The 22989-nt window shown below is 44.0% G+C and overlaps 1 long non-coding RNA gene across 1 annotated transcript; it reads left to right on the plus strand.

Moving 5' to 3' along the window:
* The first annotated feature begins 1973 nt into the window (after positions 1-1973).
* LOC115645136 lies at positions 1974-17922 on the plus strand. The gene is made up of 3 exons (XR_003998655.1): positions 1974-1985; positions 11555-11558; positions 17849-17922. It is a non-coding gene; the product is annotated as an uncharacterized LOC115645136 (long non-coding RNA).
* Positions 17923-22989: the final 5067 nt, after the last annotated feature.

The raw sequence follows: 22989 nt of genomic DNA on the forward strand, positions 1-22989 counted from the left end.
AATAATTGAAGATATACCTATCTCCTAAAACTGGAAGGGACCTTGAAAGGTCATCACTTCCAGCCCCCTACCTTCACTAGCAGGACCAAGTACTGATTTTTGCCCCAGATCCCTATGCGGCCCCTCTCAAGGATTTTAACTCAGAACCCTGGGTTTAGCAGGCCAATGCTCAAACCACTGAGTTAACCCGCAGGAACAGGGGACCATAGTGTAGAGACAAAATAATAATAAAAAAAGGTACTGTCCCTCTCATATGTTCATTGGTATGTGTGATTACTAAACTACTTGAGTCAAATTAATGAAATACCGTATATACCTGTTCCTAAGCTGATTTTTTTTTTAAAGTAAAAAAGGGAAGCACCAGAGAAGGGAGTTGGCCTATGAATGGGTATAGAGAGGGAGAGGTGGGACATAGCCCCTCCCCACAATACAGGGAGCAAGGATAGGCAGCAAGACAGAAGGGAAGAGTCAGGGCCAGAGTCTTTCTGCTTCTGGCCACGCTGCTCTTCCCCCAGCCTCCGAAGCAGCTGTAGGTCTGGGGCTGGCAGACTGCAGCCATGCTGCTCGGCCCTGTCCCCCAGAGCAGGCCGTGGCTGTGCCGCCTGGCCCAGCCCGCTGGAATGTGCTGCAGCCGTACCGTCTGGTCTGGCCCTCCACAGCAGGCTGCGGCCTCGCTGCCCAGCCTGATGGAGCAGCTCCAGGCAGGTCAGAGACATCCTCACCTGGCCCTCCCCAGATAAGGTGGAAAGGGATGGGATGGGGAGACTGTGGGCATCCCGGGCTAGGGGTGGGGCCATGTGGGGGGTGGTCACAGAGGTTGCTCCCCCCACAAATTTCCCTACCAGTTGCTGTCTCGGCCCATCAGGGTAAGCAGCTGGCTTGCCGGGACACTTTGTTACCTAGGTTTACCTCTGTGCCTGCGGATGCTCGAGGTAAACAATCTCAGCCCACCAGAGGGTTATCTTGATGGCCCGGGAGCCAAAGTTTGCTGACCCCTAAATTATAGGGTTGGCTTATGAATGGGTTATAAAAAAATTTCCATTTTTACTTATCCATCTGGTGGGGGGGTGAGGGGGTCAGATTATAAATGAACTGGCTTATGATCGAGTATATCAGTTCAATTAAGGAAATTATTACATTAGAAAGATGCTTAATGTACGTAACGCACCACAACAGCCTGAGTTATAAAAACTTTACAATTTTTATGCTTCCTTTAAAGAGAGTTAAACTTCATGTATTCTATGGGAACATGAACACAGTCTGTGTTTCTCTTGTATTAATAATAAATAAGATTGTTTTGGAGTCAGTTGAGTCATTTAGATATTTCAGCTTAGACTTCATACTGCAATTATCTTAACTGATCTCATTCTCTCTACTCTATCATTTGGGAATCCCTAGCTGCCTTTAGAGTGTCATTCTGTTGCATGCCCCAGTGATACACAATAATGAATAGCAGTGCAGTCTGGAATCATGTGTAATCTAGATAGAAATTTGCTTTCTGTGAAGTATGACTTCTTTCAGAAAAGTGCCTTAAGTTATGATTCAGTGATCTTGTAAATTAATATTATGTTGGAAAGTGTTATCAGATTTATATGCCAGATTACAAAACTACCAGCCTGGACTGGAAAGACAGATTATCAACGTGACTGCCATGGACCAAAAAGCTTTCCAGGAAATAGGGGAAGTGAGGGAAACTTTAACCAATTTAGAAATTGCTAATGGGAATGAGCTGCAGCAAGGACTTCAGGAGCTGAAAAGTCAGCTTGAGAAGGAACTCAAAGGGTTGTTGACCACAGTGGAAATCAGCTGCCTGGATGAGAAATTGGTCCAGTCAGAGAACATGGATATGTCCGGTTTTACGCAAGACTAGGAACTATGAGGTCCAGAGGGGAGAGATTTGATTGTTGCAGCTCAAGTAATACAAAAGCCCACTATATTTCAGGGGAAAATCTCCCTGAGAGTCTTCTTTGGCTTTGTTCAATGTTGTAGTCCAAATGAATTGTTGAGGTGATGAACCAAGAGGGGAGAGGTTTCTAGCAGCCAATTTGCATAGCCCAGATGGTGCCCTTATGGTGCTGCAGAACTCACCCCCCAGAAAAAAATGAGTAATCAGGATTTGGTACAAGCTCTTGATATGGAGTTTGGGGCAAGTCATCAGTCTGGGCTGGTAGGGCATAAATAAGAGCTAGAAGGAAAAAAAATCTACTTGAACACGTAGAGGATGTAAGAGACTTGTGTTCCTGTCTGTGATAGGGCATCTTCCTCACACAGGGTTGAAAGGAATTAAGATGACCAGGCTGGCCAATTCATTCCACCAGGTGCACCTGGAGGAGGAGCCAGGGAGCATGCCACTAATTAGAAGTAGGTTCAGCTGGGCGGGAACAGGCAGGGCCAGTATACAGCCCAGGAACAGTGAATAGCAGGAAGGTAGGGAAGCAGGCTACAGTCACTCATTGAGCAGTTGGACTTAGGCAAACCCAGGGAGAAGGGATTCTAGATAAATAGGAAGAAACCCAGGGAACCAGCATTGAGGTCAGGCTGTGCAAAGACCATGGCTGCTTGTTTAAGGGTCTCTGGGCTGGAACCCAGTGTAATGGGTGAGCCTGGGTTCCCGTACCTACCACTGGGAAGTGGTAAAGGCATTGGAGATGCCAGCCAGCCAGAGGGTCTGGAAGGACTTTGAATTCCCTAGAAGGGGAGGACCTTAGTGACCTGGCCAGAGGAATAAGCCACAAAGAGGAGACTGCAGAACGAGAAGGAAGCTGTAGAGTGAGACATAATGGGGAAAGACGCCACCAGAGGGAAAGTGTAAGCCTGTTGGAGCTAATTCCCAGGACAGCCAACAGGAGGTGCTGCTAGTAGTGTGAACCCTGTGGCACTGTCATATCCAAATATCAATGAGGTCTTCCAAGATAAATAAGCAATGAACCAATTTATAGATGCTCAACTGAACTTGCCCTTGCACATCATGATGAGTGAAAGAAGGCCCAGGATATGCTGAGAGGCTATGGAATTTGCCATGGAACTTGAATCATTCCTTGCAGCAGTCCAGCAGACAAGGAAGAAGTTGTTAGTAAGGAAGGTGGAAGCTGTTTGCCATGAGGCTTGTAAGTGCAGCTCTGTGTCTAACATGCATGTTGGAAAAGGGGATTCTAATCTGGTTCATGACATTTTTTGAATCATTAGAAAAATTGTTAAATTCTGTTTGGAAAACAAGGGAAATTAGTAAAGCAAAAAATTAAGGGAGGCGGATCAGTTAAATGCTGGTACTATGGAAAAAATTGGTAACAAAAATGACTATTATAAATTTAAGCAGGCCAGGCCAGAGCTTCACAAGTGCCTAGTGAAGGCCCTTTACCCAGTTTAGAACTCGGATACAAGGGACCCTAAACTTAGAGGTACAAAGATTGGTCCCTCCAATTTTTGGTTGGATCCGGGCAGTTTGGCTATTGAATATGTAATCTGATCAGGAAATGCACAGGAATGGTGACTCAAATGTAAGTTGTTAGACCAGAGATACAATAAGGCTAGGCAATAAGAGATACAATGCTATGAACTGCTTAACTGGTCTCAAATGGAGCCAGTGATTGGGGAAAATATGGGAAAACTGAATCTCTTGAATTTGAGCAGTAAGTGTGGATAGCTGAGACAGTGGATGAACAAATCATTCCGGATTTCATTGTGGCTAATTTAATGCCAGGGAAGGTGTCCTACGAATTCAGTCTGTGGAAGTTCCTGTTAAAAATGCAGCCCCAGTGAAACACATGATTTGTGGATAGTTGGTTTGCAGTGATCAAGTTGTCTTCTCCAGGGGAAGAAATCATAACAGCTTATGCTGTGGCAACTTTCCAGCAAGGGAAAGATGGGGAGTGGTTAAGACCTGCTTTGAGACTTAAGGTCTTGTAGACATATCCTAAAATTTCCCCCTGGTGCAATTAAAATCCCTTGGCTGGCCTGTGCTAACTGACTTGGGCTCACAGGCTCAAGATGTGGGGCTGTTTAATTGCAGTGTAGACTTTGTGAGGTGGGAGGGTCCCAAAGCTCAGTTTGCAGTCTGAACCAGAAGGTCTATGCCACAATTAAGCAGCCCACATCTCGAGCCTGCGAATCCATCAGCTGGCACAGGCCAGCCACGGGTGTCTAATTGCAGTGCAGACATACCCTTAGATGCTAAAGTCTTGTGGCTCTGAAGCAAGAATACATTTTGGTTCACTTGTTGAATGTTTCTGAGAAACTTAGGCAGAGCTGAGATAGGAGTGTTATGCTGGAAGTTGTCAATAACTACCATTAAGTGGGTGTTTGTGTACAAACAATCACAGATCTTATTAGCACACCCAATCGATTTTAATAAGTAAAAAGCCTTTTCAGGCTAAATGGAAGATCAATTAAGCCCCTTTGTGAAGAAAGATAGCTGCAGATAATAGAAGCTGCTCTCCAAGATAATCAGCCAAGTGGCTTGACTGCTCAGGCTTTGCCATGTGGTCTAAGGGGTTTCCCTGGAGCTAATCGCAAACATAAGAGTTAAGGGATTGTTTAGCAAGCTATGTATGTTAGAGGAAAATGTGAGCAGTCAACATGACTAGCAATTGAGAGAATGGCCCTGAAAGGAAGCAGAGGGATAGTGCTCCTTAGAGCAGAGGATTCAATGGAAAGGCAGCCTTGGGAATTGTGAGCCAGGAAACTGCCTGCTGTTTGTTTCTAGTGGGTTGAGGGAAATGGGGCTCTGTGTACATTCTTTGTAAATAAACCATATTGCACCAAAGAAACACCTGACTCACTGTTTGCTCCTCCTAATAGTAACAACCTTGAGAGATTCTGAATATTGACTAACATCTCAGGTTAAAAAGGGGCAACAATAGATTAAATATGCTCAATAGGAAATGACTTTGAGACAAGATCAGAGAAGCAGAACAAAAAACTGTCATCCAAGACATGCCTCTGCTGCCTCCTTCTTCCTGGAAATTATACTTAGAATGTTTTTTTATGCAATTAAATAACTGGAGTCTATTAATCTAGACAAACTATTGTCTTTTTTTTTTTTTTTTACAATTAACTCAGGGGAAAAAATCACTAATCAGTGATTTCTAGTGGAGATTGGGCCAAGGAAAATTCTTCATCTCAACATCCTACAAACTTCAAAGTTTCAGTCTAGATTTGAACCTGAGCTGTGTAGCATGGGTCATAGTTCTAACTTCTCTGAGAACTACAGATGGAGGGATATACTATACACTGGGTATACTATGTTAGTGGGGAGAGTCCCATAACAATATAGGAAATTGGGTGATAAGAAAGGGGACAGGGATGCACCTCATGCATAGGACATGATTCCTTCATTGGATTATAGAAAGCATGCCCAGGGCTTTGATATGGGGAAAAGAGTAACAAGACTGTCCACTCCATTAGCAAGTGTTGGGTTCATGTTAGGAACGGTAGATTATCACATGGAGTAGATGCGGCTCATTAGACTTCATTCTTAAATACACAGGAGGTAGGAATATCCCTGTACAAAGCCTTGGATAGTCTGGTGCTGATGGAAGGAATCACAGGAGAGAAGCCAAGGTTAGCCAGTGCTAGTGTGTATGTAGTTTTTGTTTTGGAATGACCTGTTTGTTAATGCAATCGGATCCTAAAGGGATGACTTTGATGTATAAACAGGGGAATATGGAGTAGGAAAGGTGTATTACCTTTATATTTGACACTGATGTGACTCATACTGTAATGCTGGGATCACAATTCAAGAAGGATACTGAAAAATTGGAAAAGGTTCACAGAAGAATTTCGATGATTAAAGGATTGAAAAACATGCTTTATAGTATTAGACTCAAAGTTCAAACTATTTAGCTAATCAAAAAAGGTTGAGGGGTGACTTGATCACATTTCATAAGTACATATGTGAGGAACAAAACTTTCTTACTGGGCTCGTTAATCTAGCAGAGAAGGGTAACAAGATCAAGTGGAATTTGAAGCTAGACAAATTGACAGGAAATAAGGTGGAACTTGTGACGGGTTGGACCCCACCTTCTGGTATGCCACCTGATGTATAGGGATTTCACTGTGCCTCTCTTGCTCAACCAGCCTGGGTTCCCTCTCCCTGCTTTGCTGAATTAGACTGTCTGGCCTCTTGCAACACACACACACACACACACACACCCGAGCTGCAGTCACAGACTGAAGTCAGCTCTGTGTGAGAGGATTCCCCCAGTATTCACTTTCACACCCCTTTAGGGAGATGAGCGGGAAAGCTTTTATGCTGTGACCTGGGTCAAACAGTTCCCATTGTATGGAGCTATCTCTGAGATGCTTCTATTGCACACAGTTCCTGGGGTAATCCTTATTCCTGAGTGCATTTCTCCAATAAGCCACTAACATTGTTTGACCTCATCCAGCATGGCATATTTGAAATACTGAGACATGGTCAATAGTCCCACCTTCAGATACAAAAATAATACAGGCTATGAAGGCTGATTCCCTACTCTGACACTTTGAGTGCAGAAGATAGGAGCCCACAAGGATTCTAAAAATTAATACTGGCCACTCCAGGCTTGTATTAAACTCCCAAGGTTACCACTTTTCTCTGACCTTGGATGGGTAGATGCTGGCACCATCCAAGTGCAAAACCCCTTTGAGGACCAAGGAAAGTGCACTTTGGAATTCCTTCCTCTGGGGTACCCTCAAGCCCTCCCCGGGAAGAGCTGAGAAAGAAGAAAAAAATAATACAAGGAATAAACATCAAGAATAACTTTCTTGAGGTCCAGCTTAAAGGTTACAGGCAAAACAAAAGCATTTGGGGTTAGCACAGGAGTCTACAACCCATAAAGTAATAAAAAGAGATAAACCTGATTGCATCTTCCTAGACATTTCCTAATCTACTTACATAACTGGGATTTCAAATGAGTAGTTCCTAGGTATGATACTGATGATTTTTCATACCTATCTCCAAGCTTCTTACAGCATGGTTGCTCCCTGTCTGCTTCTCCCCGAGAACAACCACAGACCAAAAAAGGGGAAGTTTTTCCTCAATTTTAAGAAGTTCTAGCCTCCCCACTGGCTCTTTTGGTCAGGTGCCCACTCCCTTCCTTTTGGGAGCAAGAGACTTTTTAACCCTTTACAAGTAAAGCAAGTAGAGAACAGCAGCTAAGAGGGATTTTATAGCTAATTGGCTGGCTGGGTGTCCTTAAAAGGGAGCTATTTCCCCCATCCCCTCCACTTCTTTCATTTATCACACATGCATACAACATGGATAAGCACAGTCAGTAAATTATAACCTTTCCAATGATATCTTACAAGACCCATCTTGCATAAAGTATATCTTAATTATACCATATTCATATCATAACCATATTTATATGAAGAATATGGGGTATAACATCACAAAACATTTTAACAGTGAAGATAATTAACCACCAGAACAATTTACCAAGAGGTGTGCTGGCTTCTCCATCACTGGCAATTTTTAAAATGAGAGAGGATGTTCTTCTAAAAGATGTTTTAGTTCAAACAAGAATTAAATCAGGGATATTCTATGGCCCATGTTAGCAGAAGGTCAAACTGGATAATCACAGTGATCTCTTCTGCCCTTAAACTCTCTGACATTGACTCCTTGAGCATGTGACTCTGCCACTTTAGTCAACTTTTAGGACTTGTCTAAATTAACTTTCATAAATAGACTAAGGTAGGGTATGAATTTTAGGCACTAACTATTTGTGATTAGCGACATGTGGATGCTTTTATTTCAGAGTACGACTACCTCATTCTGAATTTCACTTCCAAAGTGGATTAAACTAATTCAAATTAAGGCATTCTGAAATAAGAGCATCCACACCTGGAGCTATTCAGGATTAATGTCTGTATAGACTAGCCCTTAGTAACTAATGTGCAAAATAGATAAAGTACCAGTGCTTATTTTTCCTCTAGAGGACTCCAGTTAAGAGTCAAAACTTGTGTTTTCTAGTCCCTGTGTTGGAACAACTGTAATTTAGTTTATGGTAATAATATCTGTGGATCAATATATTTGGCTGTTTTTCCCCACATGCTTTTATTTGATGCAGACTCCAGCAGTCTTTCAGATATATTTAATATGCTGTTCTCTTAAGCAGCTCTTAATGATAAACTCTGGATGCAAAATATATAAATGTGAACTATATATTTTGTGGAAATAAGAATAGGTGGGTGGATGATGGGTGGGAGCAGCAGGAGTATCAGTTTAAAGCTGAAATGAAATGCACCCTTGACCATGCTGTTAGATATTTTCACCGTTTGCTAGGTTTTAATTATTTCATAACACTTAATCTAGCTGAAAGTCAGCATAGGGCCAACATCTGTTACTCATTTAGACGTGTAATATATGCTGCCCTTATCAAAATCTCCCAAAGTAGGGTTTCGTTTAATTACTAGCTATGAAATGGATCATTTACTGTCCTTCAGTTATAATGTTCACTCAATCATGCTTTATCAGTCTTGTTAGAGAACAAGACAGATAAACCTCAACCAGCTGGTTGTCTGTTCAGCAGCCTGTTGCACTTGAAAACCTAAAGTAAAAGTGAACTTCCCTCACCTCTAATGAGCTAGAGCTCTGAGAAAGTGTAATTTGGAACAATGTATTACTGCTGTTACTGGTGATTGTGGTGTTACGTACTCAGGGCCGGCCTTAGGATTTATGGTGCCCTAGGCGAGATTATTAAACTGGTGCCCCTGGGCCTGATCTGCTCTTAGCAACACAAACATAAGCTTATAGTATTGGAAAACTTGCCACATTCACATTATTAAAACCAGTTAAACTTAATAAAGCACACTGTAATGCTGATGGACTAGCTCTAAAGAAGCAGCACTATAGAAAAAATTCTGATATGACAGAATGATGCAAATAATATATATTTTTTAATTTATCAAAATTTTATTGGAAATTTATATGAAGAGGTATTGAAACAAAGATTTGTTTTTAATTAAAAGCAATCTTTCTGGCTTTTTTGGCTGCAAAATCAGTAATAATGTCATCATATGACAAAGACAAAGTCGTGTCTTGTTCGATCGCAAGAACGCAAGACCAGTCAAGTGTTTCTAACTCATTGTAGAGCGGAGATAGTTTTTAATGAGCTTTAGTTTTGAGAAACTCCGTTCTCCTGATGCTACTGTTACAGGAATTGTCAGTAAAATACGAGTGGCAATGTACACATTAGGATATATGTCAACAAGTTTGTGGGTATGAATAAACTGTACAATGTCCATCACCGATTTTGCATGTGGCAACATTGATGACAGTGTACTCAATTCTTCGTACAGTTCAAGTCCATTTAAATCAAAACTATCACCATGCTTCAGGAGGCTCTCTAGATTCTTGCACTTTGTCATTAGTTGCTCTTGTTTTCCTATTTCGTTGAATTTAGTTATGTCATACAAAAATCCAAACTGTTCATGGTGTACTTGCAAGGTATTAAACCTTTCATCAACAGCAGATACTGCTTTATCCATCACAACATTAAAAAATTCAACCTCAAATTTCTTTTCTGGATCATCTATGGGCATGATCTGCTGTACAGACTCTTCAAAAAGAAGTGTCCCTGGCCTTTTCAACTCATAATTACTATGTACTTACTTTATGAAAGTTGGAGAAAACATTGTGAAAACGTAAAACATTGGCTGCCCAACATCTGGGCTGGCAAAAGTTATACTGACTCACAAGGGAAAAAAAGAGCAGGAGAATCTTAGTACAACATATGGTCACTCTATACCAGGAGTCGGCAACCTTTTCAGAAGTGGTGTGCCAAGTTCACTGTAATTTAAGGTTTCTCGTGCCAGTAATACATTTTAATGTTTGTAGAAGGTTTCTCTCTATGTCTATATTACATAAATAAACTATTGTTATTATCTGAGGTCTTGGCCACCGGTCCTGCTCAGGCCACTGCCAGCTGAGTAAATGAAACCCCAAACCGGCAGCGGGCTGGTGGCTGGAACCCTAGACAAGGATCCCAGGCCCTGCTCAGCCCGCTGCTGGTCTGGGGTTCTGACCACCAACTGCTGCCAGCCAGGATCCCGCCGCCAACCCCCCCTCAGCCCGCTACCAGCCTGGGATTCTGCTCACCCAGGCTGGCAGGAGGCAGAGTGGGGCTGGCGGCTGAGCTCCTGACTGGCAAGGGGCCGGCAGCCGGAACCCCGGAGTAGCAGTAGGCTGAGTGCTGCTGGCATCCCAGACTGGCAGCAGACTGAGCCACTCAACCCCCCACCGGCCCTGCTCAGCCCGCCACCAGCCCACTCAGTCCGCTGCCGGCTGAGTGAATGGAACCCCAGGCTGACAGCAGGTTAAGTGGTTCAGCTGGCCTGCTCAGCCCACTGCCAGCCTGGGGTTCCATGGGGGTCCCCAGGCCAGCAGCAGGTGCTGAGTGGGGCCAATGGCTGGTATTCCAGCTGGCAATAGGGCAGCAGCCGGAACCCCAGAGCAGTGATGGGCTGAGCCGCTCAGCCTGCTGCTGCATACCATCAAAAATCAGCTCACCTGCCACCTTTGACATGTGTGCCGTAGGTTGCCAAACCCTGCTTTATACTCTAGTAAGGAGATGAGCATATTACAGTTGTTGGAGGGCTCTTATCAGGAGTAACAGGCTATAGGAAAGTCAGTCAACATTTTTTTTTTCTCTGATGAAAACTGACCCACTCCCTGTCTCAAACCAAACCTGTCACTAATAATTGTCAACAACTTAATTTTCTGTTTTTGGCTAAGATATTGATTTTTAAAAACAATATTGAAATTGGATTCAAGATTGTTAGCAAGAATTTTTGGCAAACAAAGTTGTTAAATGACAATCTAAATGGCAACACAGTACTGCTTCCATGCTTGGCTCACCCCCCAGCCTGCTGGTCCAACAGCTGCAGTAGAGGAGGAGATAGGTGGAAAACTGCAGGACCCCAAAATCTACCTCTTGGGGTGCAGAGTGGCAACAGCAACAGCAAACCCTCAGGTCCAATCACACGCCAATGGGCACCATGCCCAGCCCAACAGATCATGGTGAAGTTAGCACAGCATCTGATCTCAGGGACGGGGCACCCATGGAGCCACAGTAGCTCATCCTGCCCTGTGCTGCTCCCCCCGGATGAGATGGATCGCTGGCAGCTGCCAGCCCAAGGGAGAGGCGCTCCCCAGCTAGGGTGGCCAGATCCAGATGTCCTGATTTTATAGGGCCAGTCCCGATATTTGGGGCTTTGTCTTATATAGGCACCAATTACCCCCACCTAGAGTGACCAGACAGAAAGTGTATAAAATCAGGACAGGGATGGGTGGGGGTGGGGGGGTAAAGGGAGCCTATATAAGAAAAAGACCCCAAAATTGGGACTGTCCCTATAAAATAGGGATATCTGCTCACTGTACCCCAATCCCCTATCCTGATTTTTCACACATCTGGCTAACCCCAGCCAAGCCCTGTGTGACATTCCAATTCTGGCTGCCTGCAGAGGAAGTGAGTTACTTTCACTTTCATTCCTCAGCAGGCAGCCAGCCAGGCTCCCCTCCCCCCCCAGCACCTCACTCAACCCAGCCCTGATGGAGGGGAGGGAGGAGGGAGAGAGGGGTGCCACAGAGCCTGTCTCGCCTCACCTCAGCTGGGGGGAAAGAGTCACACTCACAGGTGAACTCCTTTCCCAACCCCTACCCCCTCCCCTTCCCAGAGACCCCAGCAGCCAATCCCATTCCTCAGACTGTGCTGCATTCGGCTCTCTCTAGGACCCAGCAGCCCTGCTTCTACACTGTCTGGGCTGCCTGCAGAGTGGTGCCCCCAGGGAGAGTGAGGCCCTACGCGGCTGCCTATTCTGCCTATGCCTAAGGACGGCCCTATGTAACTTACTCATTTAAAGTTCAGTGAAACCTGCTTTAAGACATCACGCATGGCATTGGTGGGGGGAAATGAATTGCCTAGTACAGGGGTTGGCAACCTTTCAGAAGAGGTGTGCCGAGTCTTCATTTATTCACACTAATTTAAGGTTTCACATGCCGATAATACATTTTAAGTTTTTCAAAGGTCTCTTTCTGTAAGTATATAATACATAACTAAACTATTGTTGTATGTAAAGTTAATAAGGTTTCAAAATGTTTAAGAAGCTTCATTTTAAAATTAAATTAAAATGCAGAGCCCTCCGGACCTGTAGCCAGGACCTGGGCAGTGGGAGTGCCACTGAAAATCAGCTCATGTACCATCATTGGCACTTGTGCCATAGGTTGCCTACCCCTGGCCTAGTAGCACAGATCCAGTCAAGTGCCCCCTGTTGGCCATTCACCAGACTACTGTGAGAGGATCCAGTCAGTTGTTACATCAATGTATTTAAAGTCTTTCCAGAGTCTAACCAGAGTCCAGGCACTGTCCTTATCTTGGGTCCCTGTGCACACTCTTGGAGTGTGCACGCTGTATCAAATACCCTCTTCTGAGAATTTAGACCGCATAGCCCACTGCCTAGGACCCTGGAACCAGTGCTAACTCCTCAGTGTCCTCTGTAGTTCAAACACTCTTTCTCAGAAGTACAGTGAATGTGTGAGCCTTCTGGGTTACAATTTAACCCTCTCAGGGGCACACGGTAAGTTGTGACACATACAGACCTTTCACAGGACTAGAACACAGTATTGCTGCTGCTTTAATAGCATAAGAATTATACAGATCTGTACAAACATTAAACTTTACATACATGTCCTACCTCAGTTTTCTCACCAGTCCAGAGCATTTTTTGGGCTGGGGTCAGGGTCATCTGAGGCTATCCATTATCCTTCCATTATAGTATATGGATTGGATTCTGAAACAAGCAGCCTAATCTCCCAGCTGGCCTCGTGGGACCTTGGCTTGTCCCACCCCTATCCCTCTCCTGTTCAGACTCCTTTTGCGTTTCTCTATGGGTTTTACTGGTTTATATGCCCACAGCCCAAGAACTGGATTCTTCATTCAGCCTTTTGTAACTTTTCATTGTTCCAAACCCATTTGTGAATTACTGTGTGGTCATAATGCAATTGTTAAGGTTGAATAACTTCCATTGTCCATGCTCTCAAGAATATGTGGCACAGCGTCCAGCGATTCCATGTTTACCTAGGGCTTCAGTGATACAGTTTTCAGAGCAAAAATGTAATAATCTATCATCCAAAATTACTCATACAAACAGATTTCCCAAGTCATCACATCTTGTATGGGTCATTTTTTAAAGGCTAAACAAAACTGCTGTCAGTGGCCACCTAAAACAGAATATTACTTATGGTGGTTAATGAACATGATGCCATGGGAGCAAATGGCACAATTTCTATAAAGGAAAATATATACTTTCAACCTTTTTAGAATCTACCTGCACGGAGGTCTGATATGATGACATTAGAGAACCTGGCCAAGGGACACCATACTCATACTCATAGACTTTAAGACCAGAAGGGACCATTATGATCATCTAGTCTGACCTCCTGCACAATGCAGGCCGCAGAATCTCACCTACCCATTCCTGTAACAAACCCCTAACCTATGTCTGAGTTACTGAAGTCCTCAACTTGTGGTTTGAAGACCTCAAGCTGCAGAGAATTCTCCAGCAAGTGACCCGTGCCCCACACTGCAGAGGAAGGCAAAAAACCTCCAGGACCTCTGTCAATCTGCTCTGGAGGAAAATTCCTTCCCGACCCCAAATATGGCAATCAGCTAAACCCACTGGACCAAAACCAGGGCTTGGCAATGGGGTTGCAATTCTGAAGTTCCCCAAACTCCAGGTATTCACTTTGACCCAAGCTTAATTTGACCCAGCATTTGGTGATGGGTGGTGGTGGTTTTTTAAAACCAGAAACAAATTCCAAACTGCTCCAGGATTCACAATTGGTGGGGAAGGGGCAGACAGGAGCCTTACGCTGCCATGTAAGAAAATATCAAAGATCCCCGATCTGAAAAGTGTGTTGCTGCTTGATCTTTCTTTAAAATATATAACGATATGAGAGTAGGGCAGCAAACTGTGGGCTTTCCCTCACAGCTATGGGGGTGCCAGACTCACTCCCAGAGCGCCATGCACTATTGATATATTGTATATGTGGGGAACTAGCTCCTATCAGTGTTTGGCTTTTCCCATTACACACACACACACACACACACACACACACACAGTTGTGCACAGGCCCCCTGTGATAGCTACACGAACAGAAAGGGGAGTGTTGGGAAGGGAATAAGGAGGCTGCCCACACTTCTAGGAGTGGGGTTCTGCTCAGAGCAGCCCGCTGGGGCCGGGCAGGAATAAGGAAGCTGGTTTGCAGAGAGGCAGCGCACCCACCGCTTCCGCAGGTTTCACGCGGTGCAGCTGTGGGTGGCGCAGCCCCGGTTGCGGTGTCTCCCCGTGCTTCGCTTCCCCGGGCTGGCTGACAGCCGCCAGCGCTGCGCCAGCACAAAGAAAGACGCGAGCTCACAGCGCGGATCGGGGAGAAAGGGAGACCGGGGCAGAGCGGATTTCGCGTGGGGTTCGTGCGTGGCTTGGAGTTACAAGACAAAACACGACCCAGCCCCGGCCGCGTCCCCTTCCCCGGGAAGACTCGCAGCTGCCAGCCTAACTCCCGCACACGCCTGGGGCTCGCTGTCTATCCAGCCTGTGACCAGCGCGCAGGCTCCCGCAGGGGACCGGGACACCCGCCTGGGCGTGCGCCCTGACACCACACACACGAGCGTGCAACAAGCCCGAGTTCTTTACCTCCGCGCTCCGGCCCCCGCAGACACACATGAGCCACCCACCCGCGTCTGCCCTGTTCCTGCGGGGGGGGGGGAGGTGCTTTGCAAGCGAGCCCTATGCCCAGCTATGCCCACCCCCATCAGCCTCTGAAAACAGCTCCTGCTCAGTGCAAAGCAGCCAGGGATTCCCCCCCTGCGCAATCCTCTGACGGGAGGATAAACCCGATCGCAGCTCAGCCTGCCAAACAAACCAACATGCGCCCAATTCCTCCTCTCCCACCCTCCGGGAGCTGCTGGGAGAGAGGGGAAGGAGCCATGTCTGGAAAATCCCAGCCTCAAAAGTACTACAGACTAGCCCGCTTCCAGCCCTTACCTGCCGGCCGCGGGGGCCAGGGAGGGAAGTTTGCAGGAGTTGCACGCGCGGGGGAGGCTCGCGCCGGCATGATTGGTCTAAAATTGTGCTCCGTGACCAGCAGACTTTGGTACCCATATACGTGTTTCATAATGTTCCAGAATGTGTCTCACTTATTATTCAGGGCAACTGGTGACATGAGTGAGGCTGTGGCCTATCTTTATCTCGCTGTTTTGTGAAGGATTTAGTCCTAATGTTCAAATGAATTTGGAGAGCAACTGAATTGCAAATTACTCATTTTGCATCTCTTTGCTGATGGTACTAAGAATGGCTTTTTTTTTTTTGTTACAGCTTTTTTAATTCATTTCCTCCTTACATCAGGGAACTATCTATCTGTTTCAAATGCGCTTGCATATTAAGAAGCTTTCTTTTGTAGCAAATCTTCATCCTTCAAGGACTCATATTCTAATAAAATGGGGAGAGAAAGTACCAAAGTTGTCACTTGTCTGTGCGATTGTTGATTATTGTTTTTGAAGTATTATGCATGCTGCCTTGTGTCCAGAATGTACTAAAGTATTCCTTTGTAACTTCTGGGGCTGAAAACATCAAGAACTCTTAAAGTGCTTTGCTCTGACTGAACATTCGTTCTGTAGATCAACACCAAACTGCAGCATCACTGCAACTGTAATGAGTCCTGGAGACTGCACACTTATTTGGATCCAAAGCTCAAAAGTTCTGTAGATCCAGAGTTTTTTGTTTTAGGGCTTGTTTGTAATCTTCCTACTCTCCCTCCTGGAGCACCCACAGAGTTGGCACCTATGGCAGTTATACTTGATAGAAAGAAGGATACAAGAGTTATATATTCATTCCAAGCCAGTGAACACAGTGTGAGGCACATTTTTTTGCATGATATTTTATAACGAGACAGGGAAAACACCTTTCTGTTCTCAAAATGTAATTCCATCCTGCATACTCATTTCATCTTTAATTTGAAAATAGAGTTCTTCTTCCAGTACATGGGGTTTATCTTCTAGTTCCCCGCTAGTATCACTGTATTGACTGCCTGTAGTTGGATGTCCTTGGCGGCCAGCTGCTTGCAATGTATTTTGAGGCACAATCTGTAACATGTAAATCTGAGAAGAATAGAAAATTGTAGAAGAGCGGTGAAGTTGGGGAAAAGAGATAAATAGTTCAGAGCACACTTTTAAACACGATTTCTAGTGGCTATGCAAATAGCATCTGTGAATAAACAGAAGACATAATCCTTTAGAGTATTAAAATATCTTCATCTGAATTGATTCAACAGAGCGAGACAGATTCCTACTCTTGCATACATATGTATTGAAAGCTGTTAATAATAACCACTTCCCAATGGGATTGTGATTAGAACTCCATTTACGGTGCTCTTCTTGCTCCCATTGAAGTTAATAGAAGGTTAATGAGATCCGGAAGAAATCTTTAGCTTTCCTGGAGTATGGAAAGGAGTATCTAAGCTTTGTGACAGGACACTATGCTGTCTGTGCTCAGAGTCCCAGGGGAGCCAACTGAGGTCCCTTAATTAGGGTGAGCTGCAAAAAATGGGGCAGACAATCCCCCAAACTGGTGGATATTCCAATACCTAGGTTTACCAAGCCAGCACAAAGCAGCTTCTGCAATACCTCACTGGTTACCCAGAAGCCAACAACAGTTCCCTTAAAGTAATCTAGCCTTAGGCCTCCACCCAGACACCCAAGTCAAATATGATGAGGATTACTGAAAATCTTATTTATAATATAAAAGCATTCTACCAATCCCAAAGGATTGGAAATATTATCTCTCAGGTTAATGAATATTTCAGATCTTATCCAAATACAGGCTTATAGCCAATTCTTATTAACTAAAATGTATTTTAAAAGAGTATTGGTTAAATGATCAGCATACATACAAACATGAGTACTGTTCTTGGGATCAAATCCATAGAGATGGTGAGCTTTGTAGTTGCAAAGAGTTCTTTCAGAAATAGTCCATAGGTTATAGTCCAATGTTCATATTCAGGGTGATTCCAGGTTTGGACTGGAGATCTCAACCTTTAGTCCAGATCCTTTTTATTTCAGACCTGCTTAATGCTTCATGCAGGGGAAGCTTAAGTCTAAAATGGTTTTTATACAGAATCAGGTCTTTTTTAACAGCTCGGAGTCTGTAGGAGAACAGGCAATTATGGGGATCTTGAAGCAGATCTATTTACTAAGCATAGCCGGTAATTAATTATACAAATTAACATAAGGCAATTTATTCATTAGGCAGTCCATCACAAACTTTAAAGAAACATATAGAAAATGACATTATTTCACCCAAGATTAATCTAAATATTAATATTCCGTTTTGATCTTTGAATCAATAGCTGTACTGACAGCCATATAAACAGACAGTTCCTGTTTAACATAGTACAAAATAGGGGTACACACATACAGTTAGTATCACCTCTAGTACCTAACAATATAGGTTTGCATTACAAAGTTCTAGCCTATCTACCATGAAATGGCCCTAATTACCATTCACATACTTTTCTAACATGACTTTAAAGGTTGGCTTTGGGTCACTTAACCTGCAAGCTGCTTAACCCTTTCTGTCCATGTGTCATACTTCGTATAAGATTTGTTGCAATTATATACAGTGGTAGCAACAATGGTTTGCATGGTCATACTTTAATCAGATAACGTCACACTGTCTAAAGTTTTATAGTCTACAAAGTTTGTATGATTTCATGGTAAAGAGGTCTTATGTAAGATGCCTTTGTGTGACTCTGATGAGCAAACCAAGACCATAAAAATCTTTATATGATATATTAAGTAAAGATTGTTGAAAGTATGGCTACACTTGACATTTCAGAGCGCTGCCGCGGCAGCACTTTGAAATGTGAGTGCAGTCGGAGCGCCAGCTGAGAGCTCTCCCAATGCTGCACATAAACCACATCCCTTACGGGTGTAGCTTGCAGCGCTGAGAGCCGTGCTCCCAGCACTGCGGCACTGATTACACTGAGGCTTTACAGCGCTGTATCTTGCAGCGCTCAGGGGGGTGTTTTTTCACACCCCTGAGCGCGAAAGTTGCAGCTCTGTAAAGCGCCAGTGTAGCCATGGCCTGATCATACTTATGTTTTGTGTCAGCTTTGTCTAGTAATTAAAAGAGGGACTAGGTTTTAGGTGGCATGAATCCTACTAATATGCTTCTGGGCATGAGGGACAGTAGAAAAGTCCTGGTTTTCCTTATCCATAGTCTATGTCATCTGCTCTCTGACTCTTCCTCACTATCTCTTTTACATTTGCCTTTCAATTACCCCTTCTGTTTTGTTTTCTTCCCCCATGTCTATACTTTTCCTCCTTTTTATATCTGGTTTCCTTCCACCTTTTACTTTCTCCTTCTTTGCATATATTTTAAAAATATTTTACAGTCATTCAGTCAGAGGAGAGAAATTGTGCTTAGAGCAGGTGCTTGGGAATTTGCAGACCTCTGTTCCGGGTCTGGCTCTGCCACTAACTTGCTATGTGACCTTAGGCAAATCACTTTGCCTTTCTGTACCTTGCTTTCCCCACCTGTAAAATGGAAACAGTAATATTCACCTTTCTATGGTGCTTGGAATTCCCAGAATGGCAGGCACTATATAAGTGCAATGCATTATTAATTACTGTTAATGAATAGATGCACAAGAAAAATGGAAATACACATTACTAGCTTGACAGTCTTCCTCCACCCTCCCCCAAACTCATTCTTCTTGAAAATGAAGAAACTGATACCAGAGCTTTTCAGAGAGAAATGTGTGGTCTGGTGGATGTGTGGTACTAGGACTAGAGAAAAATGAGTTCTATTCCCAGCTGTGCCATTGACCACAGGCAAGTCATTTCACTTCTTTGTCTGTTTCAGCTATTATGTCTATGGATGGGTTGTTGGCAGCAACCTTGGGACTCTGGTATTTTACAGCAGAGATTCTCAGCCAGGCGTACATGTACCCCTGGGGGTACACATATATCTTCTAGGGGGTACACCAACTCATTTAGATGTTTGCTTAAGTTTACAACAGACTGCATAAAAAGCACTAGCAAAGTCAGTACAAACTAAAATTTCATATAGACAATGACTTTTTTCATAATTCTCTATGTACTATACACTGAAATGTAAATACAATATTTAAATTCCAATTGACTTATAATTGTATGGTAAAAATGGGACAGGAAGCAATTTTTCAGTAAGTATGCTAAGACCCTTTTGTCATTTTTAGGTCTGATTTTGCAAGCAATAGTTTCAGTGAAGTGGAACTTGGGGTACACTAGACAAATCAAACTCCTGAAAGGGACAGACTCCTAATGAGTCTGGAAAGGTTGAGAGCCACTGTTTTACAGCACATGCTTGTACTGTGCAAGCTAAAAGACTGTTAAGCCAAGGCTGTTTCATGCTTATCTTCTGTATATGGCCTAGCCACCATTAGAGGGGGACAGAGCAACACACTGAGTGGGTGTGGGTAGCATCTGCCTTATGTATTTTAGAGTGTAAGATCTTTATGGGGCTGGGATTCTTTCTTTCTGTGTATTTGTACAGTGCTTCATGCAATGGTCTCAATCTTAGTTGAGACCTGCAAAACAGGTAATGATGTGAACAAGGGGAAGAGTTGCTGCTACCAGATCACTGCCCTAAAGAGGGATTAAAGTAGGTTGATCAGATGTCCTGATTTTTATAGGGACAGTCCTGATTTTGGGGTCTTTTTCTTATAGGCTCCTATTACCCCCCACCCTCATTTTTCACATTTGCTGTCTTGTCACCCTAGATTAAGGATACCCTCCAAGGAGATGAAGAATGAAATGGTGGCCTCAGGGGGAAGTAGTGGGCCCAGAAAAAGAGCGCATTTGAAGACTTTTGAACTATTTTTTTCAAATGAAAGACCCATTTAATTGCATTGTCTCTAATACCAAATGAAAACAATACCTTTTGAATCCCTCTACCAAGATTCTCAAGAGGACCATACTAGGGAACTTAAATGCTTATAAAGCGCCCCCAACCCTATCATTCCTCTTAATGTTTCAGCTGAAATTTTTTCTAAAAAGTTTGTGGATAGAACTTAATTTTCCCTCCTCTTCCCTCTACTCCCTTTGGCACATAACAGTGCAAATGTATTAACTTTTGGCATGCCTTATGAGGTCTGCTTCCTTCTACCTTCATGAGGAAGGGTGTGATCAGTAGGATTAGGTTGCTGTGGTGTGAGACTGATAGAGATTGCATAGATAAATTAACTAACTTTTTTTCTTGCTGGAGTATTTGATTTGATCTTGGGGGAACTGATAGATATAACTTTTTTTGCATGTGTATATTTAAGAGATTGGCAAGGGCACCCAGACCATTGATGAGCAATTGCTTTATTATAGTGTCCTAAAAATCTAAATATTGGACTGAACACAAACTTGAGTGGCCACTGCCCACGCTGCTGTAGCTTCACTGCTATTGTTACTTGAGCTAGCTTTCATCTAACTAGATAAAGCCTCTCTCAGGTATGTTTATGCATGCTACAATCACACCACCTGAGTGCACTGTAGACATACAGTTAGGCCACTCCTTCCTTGCACAGAAAATCTGACAGTAAATTTGAATGTGCCTGGAACTGCATCAGAGGTCATTGCAGAGCAGGTAAATGGCAATTACCAGCCCATGACAAAATGAGACTCAGGCTGTCTGTTCTGCTCTCCTGTGTGGAGTACAGGGTTGTGACATGCAGTGCACATGAAAGTGCTGCACTGTAACTGCCCTGTGTAGACACTGTTAGCACAAACTAAACGTTAACAATCCTATTTGAAGAGGACTATGTTAATGCAAACAAGGTGCCATTCTGTTCATGCCTGCAGGCTCCACAGCTAGTATGCTCAAACCCCCATAGTCTGAACTGCAGGGCTGTGTACACAAGCCCTTTCTCTGAATTATTCCCTTAATTATCATCATCCTATATTAATCTTATTTCCAGTGCCTGATGAGATATCTATTCAGCAACAGGTAATGTTCCTAAGAGGCCAAAATGAGCCATTATGCCCTTTTCTTTGCTTCGGCCTACAGATCTCCCAAAGGATTCATTTAGCTTCTCTGCAATGGCCTTATCCCCCCTTGAGTCTCCTTTAGCATCTCAGTTATCTAGTGGCCCCACTAGTGGTTTAGCAGCTACCATAGCTTCTTTGGGGGTGGTTTAATTATGCCAACAGGAGAGGTCTTGTTTGTTGGCATAGAGCAGCTACACAGGAAATCTTAAAGCAGTGCAGCTGCATCAGTACAGCTGTGCTGCTGTAAAGTCTCTAGTGTAGCCATGGCTTAGTGGAATGAAGCAAGCTGATGTGTGTATACTTTGGAGTAGCACACTTAATGAGATTGAGTGGCTGAAGGGCTGGTAGTGTCAGGGACACTGACATTTAGCCACCACAAGACAGATTGTCCCTCACTAGAGATGGAGTAACAAAAGTGACTTATAGTCTCGGACACACCAAGAAATGTCAGTGCTGTTCCTGATTAACTGAGGAGAAAACCTTAGTAATACCTATCTCAGATCTTTCTGCCAAATGTCCTAAAGCACTCTTTGTGAATTCCCTCACTCCATTTGTCCTTTCCACTTGGCACCACATCTTTTCCCTGTTGTATTTGTACTTTGTTACTCGTTAACATGGCTCTTACCGCACAATCTTATGTAAGTTAAACGTCTCACTGTATGAGATGAATCGTAATAAGGTTATTTTATCTGCACCATGTGACTTTGATAACCTGCCAAAATCCTAAAAATTGTTCTTACGAAATGTCTGACTGAACAGAACTTGCTTCACAGAGAGAATTGGTTAAAAAAATCAGAATACATACACGTACGCAGCACACTGCTGCTGACTGCATGTAGGGTATATGTAGCTACGTGCCACAATGAATGGCAGGCTCTGTCCACACTGAGGTGTATAACTATTTGGAGTCCTGAAAGGCTCTGACAGGGGAGAGGCTCTGGCAGTGGGGAGCTGCCAGTTTTATCCTACTGCCTCTCCCTGCCAGAGGCTTTCCCTACTATAGGGGGAAAGGCTATGGGAAGTGAGGAAAGATTCCAGCAGCAGAGAGGCAGTGAGACACTGCACTGCTAAAGCTATCAGTGTTGATGGGAGAGGTATAGCTTGGGTGAGTAGAGAGCTCTGTAGGGTACGTACTGTAAGGGTTCAGGTATGTCTTTACTCACCTAAGCAGTACCTAACTATCTACAAGGCTATTTATACTCATGCTAGGAGTGTGTGCAGTAAATGTACTCCACATGTCACCATAAGGAGTGTGCAGTGTAGACCTTCTCTAAGTGTTTAGGGTACTGTGACTGGAGTCCCAGGGGGGCCAACTGAGGTCACTCAGGGTGAACTGCACATAATGGGGCACGAAATCCCCAAAGCTGGTGGATATGCCAATACAAAACAGCTTCCATAATACCTCACTGGTAACTCAGAAGTCATCAACACAATTCCCTTGAAGTAATCCAGCCTCAGGCCTCCACCTAGACACCCAAGTCTAATATGATGAAGATTAGTGAAAAATCTTATTCTTCAGATAAAAAAGGTTCTACCAATCCCCAAGGATCAGACACATAACCTCCCAGGTTAATGAATATTCCAGGTCTTACCCAAATACACACTTACAGCCAATTCTTATTAACTGAACATGGTGGGCACTCACCACCACAGCACCTCCTGACGGTCATCCGGGAATTAGCTCCCTTCCAGCCTTGGAGTGCCTCCTGCTGGCCAGTGTCCTCCTATATGTGCCTGCTTCCTCCTGATCTCTGCCACTTATAGCACTTCAGGCCCTGCATCCCTCCCAGACCCTGCTGCCCCTTACCTTGGGATGCTGCCCAACAGCAGTGCCCCCCCACTCTGGGTCTCCCCTCCCAGGGAACCCCAATACCCTAAGGCCACCTCATCTCAGTGACCCACTGCCAGTCCTTATCTAGCCCCTTCCCTCAGGCAA

Source organism: Gopherus evgoodei, chromosome 2 (assembly GCF_007399415.2).
Source record: "Gopherus evgoodei ecotype Sinaloan lineage chromosome 2, rGopEvg1_v1.p, whole genome shotgun sequence".
NCBI classification, from domain to species: domain Eukaryota; kingdom Metazoa; phylum Chordata; order Testudines; family Testudinidae; genus Gopherus; species Gopherus evgoodei.